Source organism: Aythya ferina, assembly GCF_964211825.1.
Source record: "Aythya ferina genome assembly, chromosome: 4".
In the NCBI taxonomy this organism is placed as follows: domain Eukaryota; kingdom Metazoa; phylum Chordata; class Aves; order Anseriformes; family Anatidae; genus Aythya; species Aythya ferina.
This window is the reverse complement of record NC_140300.1, coordinates 70,153,033-70,172,089: the sequence shown is the minus strand read 5'-3', so window position 1 is coordinate 70,172,089 and position 19,057 is coordinate 70,153,033. Positions and strand designations below refer to the sequence as shown.

The following is a 19,057-nucleotide window of genomic DNA, read 5'->3' as shown; positions in this document are numbered from 1 at the left end:
TGATTTGTGACATGATCTGAAACACAATGAAAACAAAGTGTGTTGACAGGTTGGCATTCACGGAGCCTTGGTGCCAGGAGGCTTTTGGAAAAACACCTAGTCCTAACACGTACAAGGAGTCAGACCAAATACTGTATGGGAGACTGCTTGCATTTTGGTCACTGCAAAATAGGGACGAGTTGTTATGGGTTTGTAGTTGAGCTGGGCTGTCAGTAGTGTTGTCCTTCTGGGGATGTGGGTATGAAGTGGAAAGGGCTGATTGTGTAGGTGTAGGGTGGGATTCTGTCTCTCTCTCTGCATTGCTGTTAAGTTGCAATCATTTTGTGCATTAACCAGCATTTTGGGCAACCTTCCAGTCATCTGAAAGTATGCTGAAGGGGATATTTGTGGGTGTTTGTGTAAATCACTCCTGTGGAGGTTTTGCAGTGTTTCATGCAGGAGCAGTATTCCTGAGCATTAGCATCCCGGATTGGCCATGCACAGAACCAGACCTTTTCTTCACTCTTGTCTATTAATAAAGTATTTGCTTCAGCTGTGCAGAGACCGCTGTGCTCTTAATTCGACTAAGAGCTGATGAGAGCTCTCCAACAGGTAGCAGTGGAAGAAGAAACAGCCTGGCCATGCAGCAGGGCAGAGCACTGCTAGGCACGATAGCAGCCCCAGCAGTCCCCGTGGGCTTCTCGCAAGAAAGCCTCCTCTCTGAAAGATGACAAGTTTGCTGTCGAGTCTTCCCACCCCATAGGCTTGTTATCGAGTCAGCTTATCAAAATGGCAGCTGCAACCTCTTTTATTTTTATTTTTTACTCACTAACCTGGTTCCTGGTGTGGCTCTGGAGCCCCTACTGTAGGATGTGCCACACGGGAGTTTGCTGTGTTGCCCCCTGTATCAGCAGGCAGCCCTGTCTTAATGTATCGGGTAAGCATAACAGTTTACAGAGGGCCGAGGAAATTCACTTAAGGACTGGTAAATATTGTTTGCCTTATCTCTGTTAACCTAAACAATTCCTCTAAATGGCTGCGAGTAAATGATCTCGACTAGCTTCTATGAAAATGAAGTATTTGATTTTAAATGAGTTGAAGAGGCCAGCCAGGGTTTACTTCTCCGTGATGGCAAGTTCTCAAATAAATCACAAAATCCTGCATGGGTGGTCTCGAGGCAGGCTAATTAACTATATTTGGACTCTTAAACTCTGCGATGCCATGGTTTCTCTTCCTTATTTTTGTTCCTAAAGGCTTAGTTATTTTTCCAGAAGTGTATGATCTGATGGCTTACAGAAGCTAGCAGGGATTGTAAGAGTTTGAGCCTCCCCTCCGAACAATTTAAGCGCAGAGCTTTTGCAAACATCTGCAAAAGGTTGAAGTATGTTGCGTCGTCGTTTCATAGGAGCAGGGCTGGACCAGAAGTTTTTCCTCCTGCTGATGTCTCATTCCCTGCTCTGTGCTCTGCTGAGAGGGTAACTAAGAGATGTGGGGTCTTGGCTGTGAGGAAGATACAGCCCTCAACATTCTCGCAAAGGCTAGGAGGCGGCTTGCTTTCTCAGGGTCTTGCCTAAAGCCAAGTATAAAGTGCTTGTTCAGCAACTTAATGATGTGTTTCTGGTAGTGTTGCCAGGTCTTGTTCAGCTCGTGAAGCCTTGCTGATTATAAAAGAGTTACAGTTCTTTTTATTTTGATTTTAAATCTGTCATCCTCTTGCTTAATCTTTCTCCTGTAAAACACCAGGAACCATTGCTAGCCGTTTCCTTGCTTTGCTTGATTTGTGACATCCTTCTGTTTTATGGTAACTTGTTAGAAGTCTGTTTTAAACCTGCAGCCACCTGTCCTTCTGCAGGGATAACAGGTGGCTGCCCGGCATTTTTCAAAGACTTGATACCAGTCACCTGCCAGCCAAGGATGTCTTGGGTGCTGTTGACCTGATATGAGAGGAGATGATGCTGCCAGTGGCTTGCTCACTCGCTGACTGCCCAGGCTTGCAGCAGTTGTATCCATGATGCCAGGCAAAAGTCACAGTAACTACTACTCTTAAATATTTATCCTAAAACGAGGGATTTTTCAGACTTGTTAGAATATTCGAGGTCACATCTGGAGCACATAAAGTATAGGGCTCTATTTGTTATGGGTGTGCTATTTCTTGTCCCTTTTAGTGGTTTTTGTGTATTTGAAAATCTGCAGTAACTTCTTCAGAAAGATTTCATTGGGTTGAACTCTTCAGCTTTAACTCACCGAGCCCAATATATGAAATTTAATGTTCTCCAAAGATGAAGTATATGTAAGAAGTGGTAAGGGTTTTTCTAAAATCGCTAAAGAAATAAATCAAAATGCAATATTTTGTGTTTTGTTTTTTTTTTTTTTTTTTTTGTATTCCAGCAAAACCTCCCCACTATGCTGGGAAGTCCTGATGTGATGCAGAGCTGTGCTTGCACAGCAGCAGTTGTCTCTAGGTAGGGAAGTTGCCTTACACATCCTTCTTACAGTATTGTAGCAGCATTTTTCTCTGGCCATGTGCAGAGCATAGCCTATTGTGACTTTAAAAAAAAAATTCCTACCGCTTATGAACGCAGCAGTAAAAATGAGGGCTCTGGAAACGGATCCAAATCCATGTTTGTGGGTGGGAACACATTTTTCTTTTTTTTTTTCTTTTTTTTTTTTTAACTGGAGTCTTGAGACAAGCAGCTGCAGTGCCTATAGCATGGCTCAAAGGGCTGCAAAATCGAATTAGGCAGACATGCTTCTCTTACTGATATTTAGAAGCCAATGGCTTCCCAAATGCTTTTTGTCTTACCCAGGGAAGTTTTTTTCCAGTTTATTAAGGGCTGGAGCATTTGGTCCCTTTGTTCCTAGGAATCTTCTGTAATCCTGAAGACGTCGAGTTAGAGGTTGAAGAGTGGACGTTTCCTTCCTGCCTCAACTTTTCTTATCTGCTGTTTTTCCTAGGAAGAAAAAAAAAATAAATGTGGTCACTGAGAAGTAAACAAACAAGGAAGTCTGAGGGTTTCATGATAATAGTCTAGATGTTTGCTTGTTTTATTCCTGCAAGTTACAGGTGGAAAAAGCTTCACTATTGAGGACTCTGTCCCTGGTTGCAGTTAGTAAAATGGGTAGAGGCAGAAAGTAACCACTCTAGCACATTGCAATTTCCCCCTAAATTTTTGAGTAAAACGTCCTCAGCCAACTGAGTTCTTAAATGCATGGGAAGGTTTCACATGAGTTTGTACATGAAGTTCTCTTACTTTTGCTTTTCAGGAATACAGACCTGTCCTTCCAGGCTGAGCTTTTTTGCATCAAATGCTCTTCTTAGGGTTCCAAATGACTCAGGCTGAACAGAAGTTACATTAGCCCTAATGATTTGTACCTCATTAGGATTAGTTTTAATATAGAGCCTATACGTGATTCGTATGTTTGAAACGATGCACAGGAATGTATGAAATTCCTAAGTCAATGAAACAAAAATGAAGATACTTGGCTGTTCACAAGGCAGCTGACCAAGAGTACTGTTTTCTGCTGGATTTACAATGGTGTGAGAACCTCTCGTATCCTGTTCTTTAGTCACTGACTTCCCTTTGAAGTACAAAATAATAATGATAGAACTGGTGATGTCTGCTAGTGCGGTATGAATACATTTCAGATGGTGTTTTAAAGTCGGCTAGGTTTTCTGTGGTAACTTGTCGGGTTGGTGGTGGTCAGGTTTTTCTTGACACTGCAGGAAGAAGTATGGATGAAACACCTGTCTTATTCCTTCACCTGTTTTTGTGTCTGGTTGTGAAGTGGTCCCTTGGGGTGCGATGACAGCAAAACCACCCAGCTGCTGCCAGGCATTGAGTGGGGTGTGCTGTGGTGCTGAGATGGGTGCTCGTGCAGTCAGCAGGCTGGATGGGGCCTCAGTAGAGCCCCTTGCTTCCTTTTTTCTAGGCATAGAGATATTTGGCAAGGTCACAGAGCTGGAAGGAGGAGAACGTGGCCCTTGGGATGCAGCCCCATGTGTTGGCCCTCACTCACAGCTTGGGGGCAAGAGGAGAGGAGGAAGATTTGGAGTACAAATGTGGTGCCACATCTCAAATTGGTGAAAGCCTTCTGCTTGGTGTTTTAATGTGTGCATTTCATAATTGTGTGCAAAGACCAGGCTCTCGTAGTGGCATCCTGAGGGAGCCTTTGCATGAAGCACATAATGAATGAAGAAGCTTGGCTCCATCCTAAAGGTGGGGTTTGCATTGCTTTCAGGATGTCTCTCTTGTTGTTCAGTCTGCATAAATACCAGATCTTGTCTTTGCTGTGCTCAATAAAACCTGAATAATTCATGCAATTCCAACTGGTGGTTGAGAAGAAGAAGCAGTGCTCTTGTGATTTTTGCGATTGGTAAGGTGACTACTTGGAAAGAATTAAAACGAAGCTTTTGAAAACTGGGAGTAGAAAAAAAATTATTTCAACTAGAAGCGTGCTGTTAGCTTTTTTTGCAAGTGGACTTTCAAACCTCGTTAAGCAGAAGTGTAGCGATAAGAAATAGAAACCATTGAAAAGGAAGGCAGTATTCATGTGTTTCCTGTTTTATCATTATTCTGAGTTTAACTTAATTTGGCAGTGGCAAGATTCACGTGACCTAAAAACATCCTTTTGAAATGAATTTGCCAACTTCCATGACTGTGTTTCGTAGTTCTGCGTTTTGAAGAAATCCGGAGTGCATTTGCGAAGAAGCTCACTTTCATTATGATGCGTTGCATTGCGAATATATCAAATATTGCTGTAGTTCACTTACGGGAAATGAAGCCTGAATGACCTGAAGTTATTTAGCAGGTGGTCCTCGTATGTTTTGGTGTTTAATTTATAGAAAATGCAATATGTGAACTGTGCAGGGGAAATGTACATTTCTCTTCCTCTGTGAATAAAACTGAGGTTTTAATTGCTGTCCTTAGGAGGAGTAGGGTTTATTTTATAGATGTGTTGCTCGCTTTAGAATGTAACAGCTCTATTGCTATTTTATCTCCCTTGGCCCCTCTTGAATGAAAGGGTAAAACTGCACAAAATTTAATTTAAATTATAAAATAGGGATATTGTACAAAGGTTGTTAAATACTGGCGTGACTCTTCCAAAGATCAAGGCTGCTTCCTAGGCCTGCGTCGGCCTTCTGGTTACACCGTGACTCTGTCTCGGGACAAGACATGACACCTAGCATCTCTTCCCTTGCCCGGGCTCAGTTTTGTCGTGTTTTCCAACACCAAGGAGCTCAGGGGTGGCGTTGGCAGGGTGCCTGGGTGCCTGCAGCTCGCCCTAGGGTGATGGCCAGCAGTGCCACCCGGCTGGGCTCCCCCGGGTGAAGGAGAGGAGCCCAAATGTGTCCTCTGCAGGGAATCACAGGGAGCGGGATACTGAGGGAAGGCCCTGAGCTCACCTTATTCCTGTTTTGAACCCAGAAGCAAATCCAGGGCATTGTTGAGGTAAGAAATAGTGCCAATAATAGGCATTGAAAAAAAAAAAAAAAGAAAGCTGAGCGTTCATGTGCAGAATAGAGCAACAGGAAGATATGCTTAGCTTCTGAAAAGGCTGGCACTTGTCCTACTGAAGTGATCTGTATAATGTTACAGCAGCCTGCTGACACTACAGAATTTTGGTGGATTAAACTGCAGTTTGTTTATATAGGTTATTTTTTTTTCCCTCTAAGGTTCAGTAATTCCAGTTGAAGGTGTAGGTCTTTCATTAAATAAAATTATTTTCATCTCTGTTTACGAAGCATGCGTGGTGTTCAGGCTGAAGATCAGTTGCTATTTTTGGCCTTAAACAGTAAGTTGTTTTTTTGAGTAACTTCACAAATATGAAATAGCTCCACAGTCAAGCGGATAGCCTACAGATCTACGCAGATGTGTTCTGGCTTTATTTCAAGTGCATGGATCCTTTAGCGTAATTTTATCACCCGTGTCTTTCGTGCGTTTGGGGAGGTTTTTCTCCCCCCTCCCCTCTGTCCCATCTGGGGGAGCGCATGGTTTCAGGAGAGTTGCCTTACATCTGAAAGCTTGGCAAGGAGTCGGCGGCTCGTGTAGTCAGCCCCATTCCTAAATAGGGACTTCTCCAGATATCTTTTCGGTTTCTGCCTAATTACCGACTTGTGGCCGCAAGGATGTTTTTAGGACAGTAAATAGGCACACGCACTTAAAAATATGCCCTGTTCAGACTCCGACCGCTGAAGTAATGCTGGCATTCAGGAGTGTATCAACAAACCCGGCGAGGGAAAGAAGTGCTCACAGGGACGGGATGAGACCAGCTCAGTAATGCAGCTGCTGAAGAAATGATTTCTTTCCATTGCCTGCATGACGGCCGGCAACGCACAGAAATTAGGCTGAAAGGTTGAGCTAAGCTCAGTGGTTTGCTGTCAGACTATGAAGTTAATTCCTGAAGAGGCTGGCTCAGGTTGTTTACTAGTCAATATTGTCATTATCGTTCATTTGTTACTGTCAACGGGGATAATTTGAGCAGTTTTGGAAGACAAAAGCTGGAAGGGATTATAAACGGTTAAGAGGACAGATTTAGAATTAAAGATGATGAATTGGAAAAATGGTCTGAAATCGATGAGACGCAATTTAATAAAGACAACTGTAAAGTGTTACACTTAGGAGAAATCAAATGCACAAAAACAAATGGGCTGGGCAGCATCCTGGCCAGGAAGGACCCAGGAATTGCAGTGGATCAAAGACTGAGTTTGTTAGGGGCAGTGTGTATAGCGCTGAGATTTCATTAGAGCCGTGTAGCTGATAAACACGGCAGATAAATAGCCGAGGAGATAACTATCCTATTGTGCTTAGCGCCGTGTGTTTGCTCTCCCTTTTAGACTTAATAAAGAAGTATGTGGTAGACAGAGGGGGCAGGGTTTCAGCGGCAGCAATGAGGATAGGGTAGGAGACTTGAAAAACTCAGCCTTTGGGGAAAATTTGAAAGCTCCGAGTTTCTTTAACCTAGAAAATGGAAAGCTTGGGGAATGCCTAAATCTTCAGTGATGTGAAAAGATGATGTGAGGAAGATGGAGATCAACTCTATTCCTCGTTTCTGTTGAGGCTGAGATGAAAACAAATTGTTTTAATTTGCAGTGGAGGAGATCTTAGATTATGCAGAACCGAAATCTTCCAGCACTGAAAATGTTTTTAGGACTGAAGGACGCTCTCCAGAGGCTCACAGATGGATGCACTGACACCATTGCAAAGATGTACGAATTAAAGCTGACCTAAATAGGTAGCAGCCCCTCACCCCCCGCCACGGTGCAGCACAGGAAAGGAGATCTCAGCTGGACTCAGAACAGCAGAGGGGTGAGTTAACCCCATTAAGAGCCTGTGCTCTCAGCCTCAGAGCTGCACTGACGTAGCCAGGGATATCTGGTTCTGCCGATGTAGCTGCCCTGGGTGCTTCTGCTGAGACTTACGGAGGTGCCCTGAAGATGCCAGAGCCTGCCCCGGGGGCAGGGGCTGGTATAGCCAGGGCTTCTCAGCCTTTTTAGTCCATCCACAGCTTTTTGTATTAAAAATCCTTGTTTTGTTATAACGTTCCCTTCCTGGAGTGAGGAAGGGTCTTCGTGCTTCACTTGCCTCCTGCGGTGCTGCAGCAGTGGAGCACACCTTGCGAGCTGGGAGGAACAGGCTTAGACGAGTGCCGGAGGGTATTTTGGAGTCCTGGGTTCCTGTCGTTCTGTGTTAAAATGATCAGCTGCGGTTTTCTCTTTGTATAACTCAAGACTGTTTGCAACTGACTGAATCCGAAACCGTAAATCTAGCTTTTTCAGTTGTTGTTTTTGATGTTTGTGCAGTAGAGCAGCATCTTTCATCTACCTAGCATTAGCATTAGTAATATTGCTTTTAAGATGTTATTAACATTTATTACGTGCTTGTATACAAAGATTATTATTCTCACTTTTTTTTCTCCAGTGCCTTATGAACTGTGTTTGATAAGCTAATGTGATGCACCCTCAAACAGCTCCATATTCATCGTGGTCAATCTAGCATTGAATTTATCAGAATAAAATATGCTTCTTTTCTACCTTTTCCTTTATTTCTTTCTTATTATACAGATTCTTTGGTCTTGGGATTTAAGGTTATTGGGAATTGTGTTGTCCCTTTAGCTTTGGTAAAGCTGTGTCCAACTAGGCAGTGAACTGAAGTTCTGAAGCAAGTGGTAGTTTTATTGCTTCCTTTTTTATTTCTGAAGAGTACAGCGTGTACTTCTGGATTCTGTGTGTGTGTGAATGCTTTAATTGGATAGTTTTCATGTTCTCTAAATAGTACCGAGTGATTATTTCTTGGATGTTTTTCAGTTTTATCTAAAGGTGCATTTCAAAGTTAGGAAAATGACTATATGAGGATTAGCTTGCGGCTTTAAAACAAGTCTTGGATTCATAAGAAGCGTTTAGTTTACCAACCTAAAGGGAGGAAAACAGTAGGGCAGGCTGTAATGTACCCATCTGAGTCGATGCAGAGTTAGCTCCTTGGCTAGGTAAATTTGCCTACATGAGACCTGGCGCTTGCAGTGGCTAAATTACTTCTTGTGCCTGACCTAGCACATTCAGAATTGGCTTGTGTGTCTCCGTAGGGTTGACCTACCTGAGTCTTGGGCACGTTCCCCAGCCCTGCAGCTGCTATACAGAGAACAGCAGGCTTCCCTTTGATCTGTGTTTGGCAGGATTGCTTCTTTCAGCCAGCCTATGCTAACTAGTGTCTTTGGAGAATTAGGTGCTACCTGGAATCGCAGGGCTTTTTCTTTTCCTGTCCACATCTCTCCAGCTGCGTGGAATACTGGACACAGATAAGCTGCGTACTCCCTTTTTGCTGTGACTTCTCCTACAAGCTGCTTGCACTGATGAGTAAGAGACGATTTTTCTTTCTTTTTTCCCCCCACTGGCCTTAAACAACAGCGCAGCAGATTAAAGCATTAGTTATGTTTGAACATCACAGGAAATAAAGTTCCTGATTATAGATCCTAATGACTTTTGCTTTTTAAATGTAGTTGCTATTTTTGAAATGAATGTCTCATCTCTTGCACACAAAAGGGAGGATAAGACAATTTCGGGGAGAATGAGATGAGCTGTTCTATAGAAGCTGTAGAGCTCTATTTTTTTTCTACCAAAAAAAAAAAAAAGGAAAACCAAACAAGTTTTACTAGAGATTAGCTTTTGATTTCAGTGAAGTTGCTTTCAACTCAGGTGCTTTTTCAAAAAGAGAAAGCAAGTTAAGGAGGGGAGATTAATCTAAGTCTTGTGTGAAGTGATTTTGTATCCTTGGGGATGGAGGCAAGTGCATAGAAGTGAAATGATGATACTTAAACTCATTCAGACAACAAATTGGCTTTCTAACTGATTGTGTAAGGTGCAGAAGCCAACATTTTGAAACTCTTGTATTCCTACAAATTTGTCACACAATAAGGGCCTAAGTTTCAAAATGTTCTAAATACAAAACTTGTGTCTTTCTGTCACACTTGATGATGGCCATGTGTACAAAATCAAAACATTGGCTTTCAATGTTAAGGCCATTGATCATTTGCATTGGTCTCAAGGAAATCAAGTTAAAAGGCCTCATGCATAAGGGACATGCATTCCAAGTGATTAATAGGAGGTGGTTGTTATAAATTAGCACAGTGTCGTTTCTAGGCTGCTATCATTAATTCCTCATTCAGGTGCTACTTGAGGAGAAGGGTGCATCTTGTTTGGAAAATGATGTTTTGAACAATTACATCAGCAGCCTGAATACCACCACAAGTATTTGCATCGTGGTATCTGGGTTGGTTTTCTCTCTTTGCTTCCCTCCTACTCCTGTAGCACGTGTTTTTAACCGAAATTTGCCTAACCTTGATCAAACTCAATTAGACCCTGTGCACGAAGTGCTTGTTTTATTACTTGTCGTTGATTGTGACTTGTCTGTGTGACTTTTTGGCACGAAATGACAAGTAGGCTCAATGCCTCTCTTTTCTCTTCGGTGGGGCTTCTGTATTTCTGCTGTGGATATGATTCAATGCTTCTTGCAGCTGCCTCTTCAACTGATTTAAAGATTATGTTGGAAGTCTATCTCACTGCTAGGAGTAAAATTAATAGCGGAAAGGTTTTTCCAGATAGTCCCTAGATCTGTTTTGTGACAGTCATCGAGATGAAGCTTAAATGATAAAGTGACAGGAGGCCTCTAATGAGCTGTTTCAGTGCAGTTTGTCAGTAGGAAGGCCGGTTTCAGCAGACCTGACTACTTCATTTAGAGACTTGCGTTAGCCCACTGCGTTTTAATTTCATTTCCTTCCTTGACAGAATACCTACACGAGTTTATCAGGCAGTTTTCATCAAGTGGAAATAGCTTTGTTAATTTGTTAACGTCACCATTAGGGTTCCCTTTGGTTCTGGTCAGTCCTTCAGTGTGTGAAAGTATTAGCTTTGCTGTTCATGATAGTATCTAAATATTTTTCAGAAAAACTCAAATATTTAGACAGCTGTTTCCTCTATTCAGTACAGCACTAAAGAGGATATTTTTACTATCCTGACACTGTGCTCTTAAACTAACTCATTAATTCATTTGGCTTGTTATTCTTCCTTCTCTGCGCTAAGACAATTGGTTTATGATAGTCTGTTCTTTATTTCCCCACACCGCTCTCTGCTTTGGCTGTGTGAGGCGCAGCAGGTACCTCACCAAGGGATTTGGCGTGCGTAACATCAGATGGCGTTGGAGGTGGGACTTGACTTCCCTGAAAACCCGAAGTAATAATGTTCAGTGTTGTAAATTTGGGCTCTGTAAATATTTTATATGCATCTGAAATAAGACTCGCACCGAAGTGCGAGCGGTGTGCTCTTACTAGCACAGGCAGAGCTTAGTGTTGGGTTCTGCACACCAACCCTTCTGCAAATCCCTTCCGGAGCACACCCAATGCTCTCCATGTTAAGTGAAGGGCATTTGTTCACGTCCGATAGGATTTTACATACCGGCAGTACTTGCTATGCTTGCAAGGTGTGAAAAGATGACTTAAATATGGTATATACTTCATTATACCTATTTAAATACGATGCGTACTTCAGACATGCTTTGTGTCTTCAGCCGGTGCATCCTTGCACATCCAAACCCTAGGTGCTCCTGGTCAAGGTTTGCTTGATCTCCTTTGAGAACAGCACTTGCTGTCAGTCCCACTGTGAACATCGCGTGCTTAATGGTGATGTGTAGTCACCAGAGGAGTTACACGGGAGGATTTTTGAACCTCTGATTCTATGTAGGCCAAAAAATTCTCTGCAGCGTGTGTCCTAAGTTCTCTGAGTTGCCAAAACCTTTTGCTGCTTGCAGTTTCGTGGAGCTTTCAAAATGTTCTTTAAAGCACGCAAAGCTAGAGTGTGAAATGTATGCAATGGGAGGAAATTAGCACAGGGCCCTCCAAAACGAGGCCTTCATAGTTAGAAATCTTTGTGTTGCGAGGTTGTGAAGCATGGGATAATGTTACTTGGCATGCAATATCTGTGTTTGCCAGAGACTTGTTTTCGATAGCAGATTTGGATGATAGAAGCACGTTTATATGACTCTGACCTTGTATCTGCTCATCTTCTTTTCCCCTTCAGATAACTTTAGGAACGGTAGCAAATCTGGGTGCTGGGCTCCGTAGAGTTATCGCGTGGCAGAGGGCGTTCTCCTGGTGGTTATCTCCTTTTGATAAGAATCTGAAAACCCTTGACGTGCAAAGATGACGAAACGCTATGTTGGCAGGTTTCTTCTGAGCAAACTGATGTGAAGCAGTCTCTCTCCTTACCTGCATTTTTTTTTTTCCTCTTTTGAGAAGGGTTCACTGAAAATATATATATTTTAAAAGCCTTCCTCATTTTACTGTTTTCCTCAGAATTCCTTAACTGCCCGTGTTTTCCCCAGGTGCCTATTTATAGGCAGTGTCTCAGTTACTGGGAAGACTCAGCTGGCAGGGCTTGGGGGGGATTCCTGGAGGTGACATCACCCGCTCGGCAAATCAGCCTCCTGCTGGCATGGCGAGGAGGGAGAAACCCTTCCCTGCAGACGAGATGAGAGCGCTTGCAAAATCAAGAGAATACGTGCAAAGGTGGAACATCGTACCTGCTCCTCGCTTCCTGAAGAAATCATGTCTCAAAACTCCCCTTGCAGGCTTGGTCTTGAATTTTTAAACTGTCCACCTACTCCTTCTTTCTTCCTGAAGGCTCCTTTGTATTTCTTTTCAAGTGGAACTTAAAAGCTTTTTTTGAAGCGAGTAGAGGGGAGAATAGATTTTAATTTCCTTGTCTTCCAAGCGATGGCATGTGAGTTGGATGCAACTTGAGACGCTTCATGCTGGCGGTAGATGTGCATTCGGTGGCAGGTAGGGCTGAGGGGGATGTGGGTGGTGGTGGTGTCCTCCTGGATGCTCGCTGCTCCCAGGCTGCCCCTCACATCCACTGGCTAAAGGATATTGTCAGAGGAGGAGGGGATGTACGTGAGGCACTTAGCTAGCTTATTTGACGTGCATATTTTTATATACATAGAAGGAAATGCTTTTTATGGGGAAAAAGGGAAATAAGCGTTTTCTCCTATTCATGGGCCTTGTTGTCTGGAGGAGAGAGGATAACCTTGTCCCATCTTGCAGATGTGGATTTAGAGCACATAGAGGTGGTGTTGTTTTTTTTTTCTTCATTTTAAAATACAATTCTCAAACCCAAAATGGAATGGGATCCAGCTTTCTGCATTTGAGGTTTGCCTTTGCTGAAGCCCTGGGCGCAGATAAGTGAGCTCAGCAGAGGGGCAGTGACCGCAGAGCAAAAGCAGCACTTGGGCTCTCCAGGATGAATTTTAATTTGCAGTGTGGCAGGACTGGAGCAGCAGCTGATGAGCTGATGAAACCTGAGCAGCTGTATCCCCACTTCTTCACTTGCTTGAGTGTCAGAGGACTTGAACTCCAACCCATCTTCCCCCCTCCTTGTCCTCCAGTGGTCCAGCAAGCTCAAGTTTAAGGTAGTGCTGCTTGCTGTAGAGATTTCGGTTGTGGTGAGTCAAGTGATGGACAAAGCTGTAGCTAAAATGCAGAGAAAACTATCACTTAAAAATAATATGCACACAGTGATATGTGCGTTTCAGGAACGTTTGTGCAAGGAGACCAGAGTTTGGAGTAGACATTTTAAAGGAAAAAAACCTGATGTGATAGATATTAGAGTGTTTATTTTTTTCTGGCGGGACTATAAGAGTAGATGGTGTACATGTACATAATCCAATGGGGGTATTCTGGACGTTACTTAAAGGTACAAGTATGACTCTGTTTCCCTCCCTGATCTGATTGTGTACTGAGGCATGATGTGTTAGGCTTAGGTAGGCAAAAAAATATTAGAGGTGTTTCCAAACTTCAAAATACTGACTATATTAGCGTTTGTCTTCTTTAAAATTAGCAGTTCTTGCATTTTAATTCCTGTGCAAGTCTCCAAAACAGACAGCAGACAGTGGAGGGGAAGAGGTGTTCCCTGCAGGAGCCTGAGGACTCTTCCTGCTCCTGTCATTCCTTTTCTAAAACCAAGGTGAGGGGGGTGAAAAAGCCAATTTCTTAGCCAAAAAATAACTCCTGCCCTAGGAGAGGCCACTGGCCCCCCACCCTGCTTAATGGTGGTGTGGTACCTCCAGCTGGACAGGGTAGCAGATGGGGGAGAGGAAAGGGGTGAGGTGTGCTGTTAAGTCCTACTCCGTGTGAGCTTGTGCCCAAGGAGGCTGGCTGGCAGCTCAGAGGCTGTGGAAGGAAGGAAATCACAATCTGTGGATGATAACACTTCACAGAATGACTTCTATATCCTTTAAATATATATATATGTATGTATGTATTGAAATGTCAATAAAAAATGGTGCTTTGCTCCTTTATAAACTCCCTGAAATAAGCCAATTTATTTAGTTGCATAAGGTGACGTATGTGCTCAGGCTCTCGTACTGCCAGTCCTGATTAATTGTCCTCTCTTAGCTTGCTAATTGCTTCAAAGAACATATTAATTCCCATCAAATGTTAGCAGAGGCCTATCACCGTGGGCTCCTAATTTACTTGTTTTCAGGCCTGCAGTGGGGGGGAGGGAGAGGCACCACATCAGTGGGAGTTTCATTACCATCGCTCGTGTGTTGGCCATTTAAGTCAGTCAAGTGGAATTGGAAATGTATCGCATGCCCTGCACTCTCTCTGACAGTAATCCCGAGGAAGGAAAACAATTAGTTCCTCTTCGTATCACCGGGCCTTGAGTGCGTGCTTGGGGCTGAGTGCAAGCTGGAATGCTTTCTTCAGCTGGGGCCATTAGTCATACTGTGCAGTTCGGTAATTTTCTCTGCGAAGAACTGATGTTTGCATGAGCCTTAAAATAAAAGGAATAATGTCTGCGCGCAGCATAGCCTCTTAGAATTTTTTCGTGTAGGCTTTTATCCTATTTCTGCGAGAAGAGGTAAAGAAGCCAAGAGGAATCAGACTGAAACTGCCCAGAGCACAGCTTTTGTTGGCAATGGTGCCAGCGCTCCCCAGCTGTGCCTTGCGAGGGAACTTGTTACTGTTCCTTTTAGGTAAAACCAAGATCTCCGTCTGTGTGGTCCCTCTCTCTGTGTCTGTAATTTAAAATCAGACCTCAATGGATGTATGTTAATAGATCTGAAATCTTCACTTCATGAGCAGATCCTGTTAGGGGCCCCGTAGTCCTCGATGGCAATTTGGTTGAATCAAGTTCTTGTGGGTTTGACCAACTTGAAAGCAACATGAGTGTAAGGCAGAAGAGAAATGCGCTTGTCAATTAGAAAATGAAAATTACTTTCAGCACCCTATAAAGGCTGCTTTTCACTGTAGTGACTTGATGTTAATGAGGGCGTTGTGCAGTGAGGGTAAAGCAGCTCATGTTGGTGTCCAAGTGCAAGCTGCTGGGCTGGGACTCCTCACAGTTCAGTCCTGATATGGCATTCGTTTCTGTTCAGAGGGCAGATCCCAAGTTTGGAGATGGCTAATAGGAGGACTTTTTTTTTTTTTTTTTTTCCCAGAATGGTGTGGGTTTTTTTGGGTTTGCTGCTCCCCCCTCCAACTCTGCTCTGCTCTTTTGTGTGCGTGTGATGATGGGGAGAACAGGATAAAACAGATAACTCTCAGCTCCCTTAACCATTGAGATTTTTATTTTTATTTTTGTTTAATGGAAGCAAAATACAAACTCTTACACACAAACTGACAGAGCGAAGAAAAAACAAGCTTCTGCATGGTGCCAGGCCTTCAGGATCGTGCTTTGTGGCCGAGCAGTACGTTGCGGGCAGCAGCTCAGATGTTCTGCTTGTTCGGTAGTCCTGCTTCCTTGGCTTTGGTTGGCTTTTCTGGTTAGCTGCCAGGCTGTGACAGCATGGAAATGAGCAGAGAACGACTGGTTTGGGTTAAGTTAAGGCTGGCAGCCCTCTGGCTCCTCAGGTTGCCATGACTCCGCTAAGCGCATTCGGCCTCCTGAACGCTGAGACGCTCAAGTGCCCAATGCGGTGTGGACGAGGCTGTGGTAGAGGTTGATTTGCAGCATCAGAAAGCTGATGCTTTAACAGATCGTGAATATTTTACCAGCCTTCTTAAAGCATGTGTCCCACAGCAGTTTTGGAAAGCCTATGTCAGTGGGCTTTGGGTTTCCTTCTTGGAGTTGTCCTTTCCATACAACCCAGCTTCTCCAAAGTCAGTTTGTTCGTGATCATTCCCAACAGGCCCACACCCTATGGCCTTCAACTCTCCTCCTGCCAGGAGCCTGGGGCATGGTGGTAGGTGTGAGGGGAGATGCTCTGCCAAGATGAGTTCAAGACAGGCAGGCAGTGGTTGCATTTAGACTTCTCTTCCAAGCAGCTCTGGCTTGTCTCAACCCCAAGAGCAAAATTCAGGAATAGAAAGTAATTGAGCCTGTGAAGTTCAAGAGGCTGAGAACAAAGTCCTAATAGAGTATCTCCTTCGGTCACTCAGGAGCTGCCATTTCCTTCTGTGGAAGTCGGATGCCATGCGTGATATCTAATGTGTCTTTTTGTGGGAGGTGGGGGGGAATCCTTGGGTGACCCAGCCTGCTGCATCCACATCACTTGCAACTCTCATTTCCATCTCCACAGAGGTATTGTGTCATGAGGTCTCTATGGTTCCAAGTTTAGTGTTTGACTACTCCAAATTCTTTGTGCATAGCACAGCACTGAAAACCTGTAATTGGTTAAAGTGTTATATTTTGACGTCGTTTTTCAACCTCTTCTCTATCCTCTTTCTTTGAAAAGCAAGGGATGCTTTTTCAGCAGAGCTGTTGATTATGCTTACAGAATTGTATAACGTGGTGGATACAAATAGTTAATGGCACTACGTAAGCTTTTGAACATTATTCTTAAATGTGTTATACTGTTTATACTGTTTGCAATAATGAAATACACAGCAGCTGACTTCTGACCCTCACACATCTTTGTAGAGTTGGATTTTTTTTTTTTTTTGCCATGAGTCAAATCTGCTTTTAGTCAAATAATAGCTGTATTTGAAGTTCTGAAGTCATTATCTTAGCACTGGCTTCTAATTTTCTGCATTTATCCTGTAATATTATGTAACTTTGCTGTTCTTGCTGGAAGGTGAAGAATCTACATGAAACTTGGGGTAATTATTGACCAAATGTGTGGGCTAATCAGGAGTGGTCTTCTTCAATAAGTGTATTACTAGGATTTTTGAGCATGTACTAATTTGTGAATAATATTATTCTATATAATTGCTACTCATGTATCTGTATTTCGGTAGTTTGTTTTTATTCTATAATGAGTTTTGCTTTGTGTGGTATCTGGCCAAGTTCAGTGATTAGCAGTTGACATGTCTTAATGAGCACAACAATACATAATGAGTGTTTTCTCTCTATTTAGCTGGGCAAAATGGACTTTTGAGTGCAGACAGGGCAAAGTTGGGAGTGCCCATGTGACACTAATAATGCATGTGGTCCTTCAGATGGCAGATTTTTAGGATGGTCTGGGCAGCTGCTGTATTGACAGAAAAAAAATCACGGAGCGATGTTGGAATTTCAGGGTGACTATTTTGTATTTGAGGACTTGTAAATTTAGTGCTGTACACCTACGGTACTCAAAGAAATTTTTGGTAAGTGCATCGTTTCACATCTTCTGAGGAAGAGGTGCTATTTCAGCGTGTGCTGCAGCGAGACAGAGGCCGTCGGAGAGCAGCGCTGCTGCTGCTGCTTGCAACAGCATCCTTGAAAAGCTGCACAGCTGAACTCCCAGCAGTTAAAAATCTGTGGTTGTGGGGGGAGAGAGAGCGTATTGCTTCCCCTGCAAAGGAAGCGAAGATTGTCTAACAGTGCCACCCAGTGATGCCTGCCATAACAGCACACCAGGACAAGGTGCTCTGCCTGCATCTCGGAGGGAACCCAGGGCCATGGGGCACCCAGCTGCAGGCATGATCTGCTTGGCATGGGCTAAAGCTGCCTAAAGAGTTGGGGGTTTGAGAGGAAGGAAGCAAAGCTACCTGTTGGCAAGGTGCACCTGCTTGCAGCTCGAAGGGGGCATCCCATTTAAATATGTGTGCATTTGATTAAGCTTTGTAACTAGGTTTTGAGACAATTCTCAGCCTAGGAAATGCATTTTGTTCCATGTCTTACTCATGCCACTGATGTTAAACTGTCAGTGCAGTCCTGTCGCAGTTAGCCCTCAGTTGAGCTCCTTGACTTGCAGTGTGTACCCAGAGCACAGTCATTCTGAGACTGGGCTCGGTGGACAAATATGGCAGTAATTGAACACAACGGGGCTGCTGAATCAAATCTCCACTAAGTGCTCCTTCCTGATCTCACCTACCGAGCAGTCTTTTTGCAAGCACATAGATCTTTTGTGTTCAAAAATCAACTTCTAGATTTTTTTTAAGTGTTAGGAGAAAGAAGAGAGCCTGCATAAGTCTGCTGGCATCAGTCCTTCTCTTGTCTCTTGCTTTGTCTTCTCGGATACAGTGGTGGAGAACAGCAAATCTAGAAAGTTAGATTTGGAATTGCAACAAGTTGCTGAGTCCAGAACTGGAATTAGACAGAATTGTAATTGTTAACCTCTGAAAGCCACCTGGAGAGGTGGAAAGATGCCTGGACTCTGCACGGGGGAGTTGCATTTTAAGACTGTAACAGCAGTCATGACCTGTTTTAGAAAGGTAATGCCAACAAGCTAGAGTGTTTTCACAGACTTGAAACCATTGAGCAGATTGCATAAAATAAAAGACTGAAGCTTATTTAAAAGGAAAGGGTACTTAGCAGTGTGCTTGTGGTCTGAAAACTGAAAAGGACGTTTCTTACTATTCATACTATTGATGTACAGTCAGTAAAAGTCTCTCTAAGGCTACGGAAGGATGATCAGTCTCCCATTATTAATTACACTTTTTAATACTGTGACAAACTTAAAAAGAAAAAAAAAGTGAAGAAAGTTTTTATACTGATGATATCATAGGCAGGTTCTGTTGTTTTGCATAATGTAAAATCTGAATTCCATTATTTCAAACTGTGAAAGGTTAAAATGCATTTTAATATCACAAAGAAGAGCTGAATACTCGTGTACAGAGCTTCCTAGACACGTTAAGGAGAGGAGGGATATGGTAGACACTTTAACACTAGCCTCTGGAGAAAGGTTAAGCTACCAGTGAGGATGTATATGAGCAGTTTTGTTTCAGATTTATATATTTATTTATTTTTTGAGTGAGAGAGGGGTGGGGAGCAGGCTTGCATGTTGGTAATGTTAAAATAAATAAAACATACTCTGGAAAAAGGGATTTATTTCTTTTTTGGCTTGACAATACACGTAGAGTTCTTTAAAAATCTTCAGAACTGGAGTCCTAAGGCAGGTGCCTTTACATAGATCAGGCTTTTCTGTGGAAGTGCCCGCACTGGCACCCAACCTGTGAACACTGCTTCCTCGTAAGACAGGGTTAAATCTTCAATTTTGTTTGGTAAGCCATGTGAGTGAAAGTAAAAATTGCTTGTAGGCCTTTTGTTAGTCTCCCATCTTTTCAATTTCTTGATAGTGGTCAAGACCTGAAGGGATGTCTTTCCCACTACTGCCTTTGAAAATCTACAGGTATAAACTGAGTTTGGCTTTTGTGCTGTCTGCTTGGA

The 19,057-nt window shown here is 43.2% G+C and overlaps 1 protein-coding gene across 2 annotated transcripts in view; it reads left to right on the top strand.

Annotated features, from left to right (window-relative positions):
- Positions 1-19,057, top strand: part of PPP3CA (protein phosphatase 3 catalytic subunit alpha) — a 190,353-nt gene that overhangs the window by 19,960 nt on the left and 151,336 nt on the right. The gene's annotated exons all lie outside the window — the stretch shown is intronic.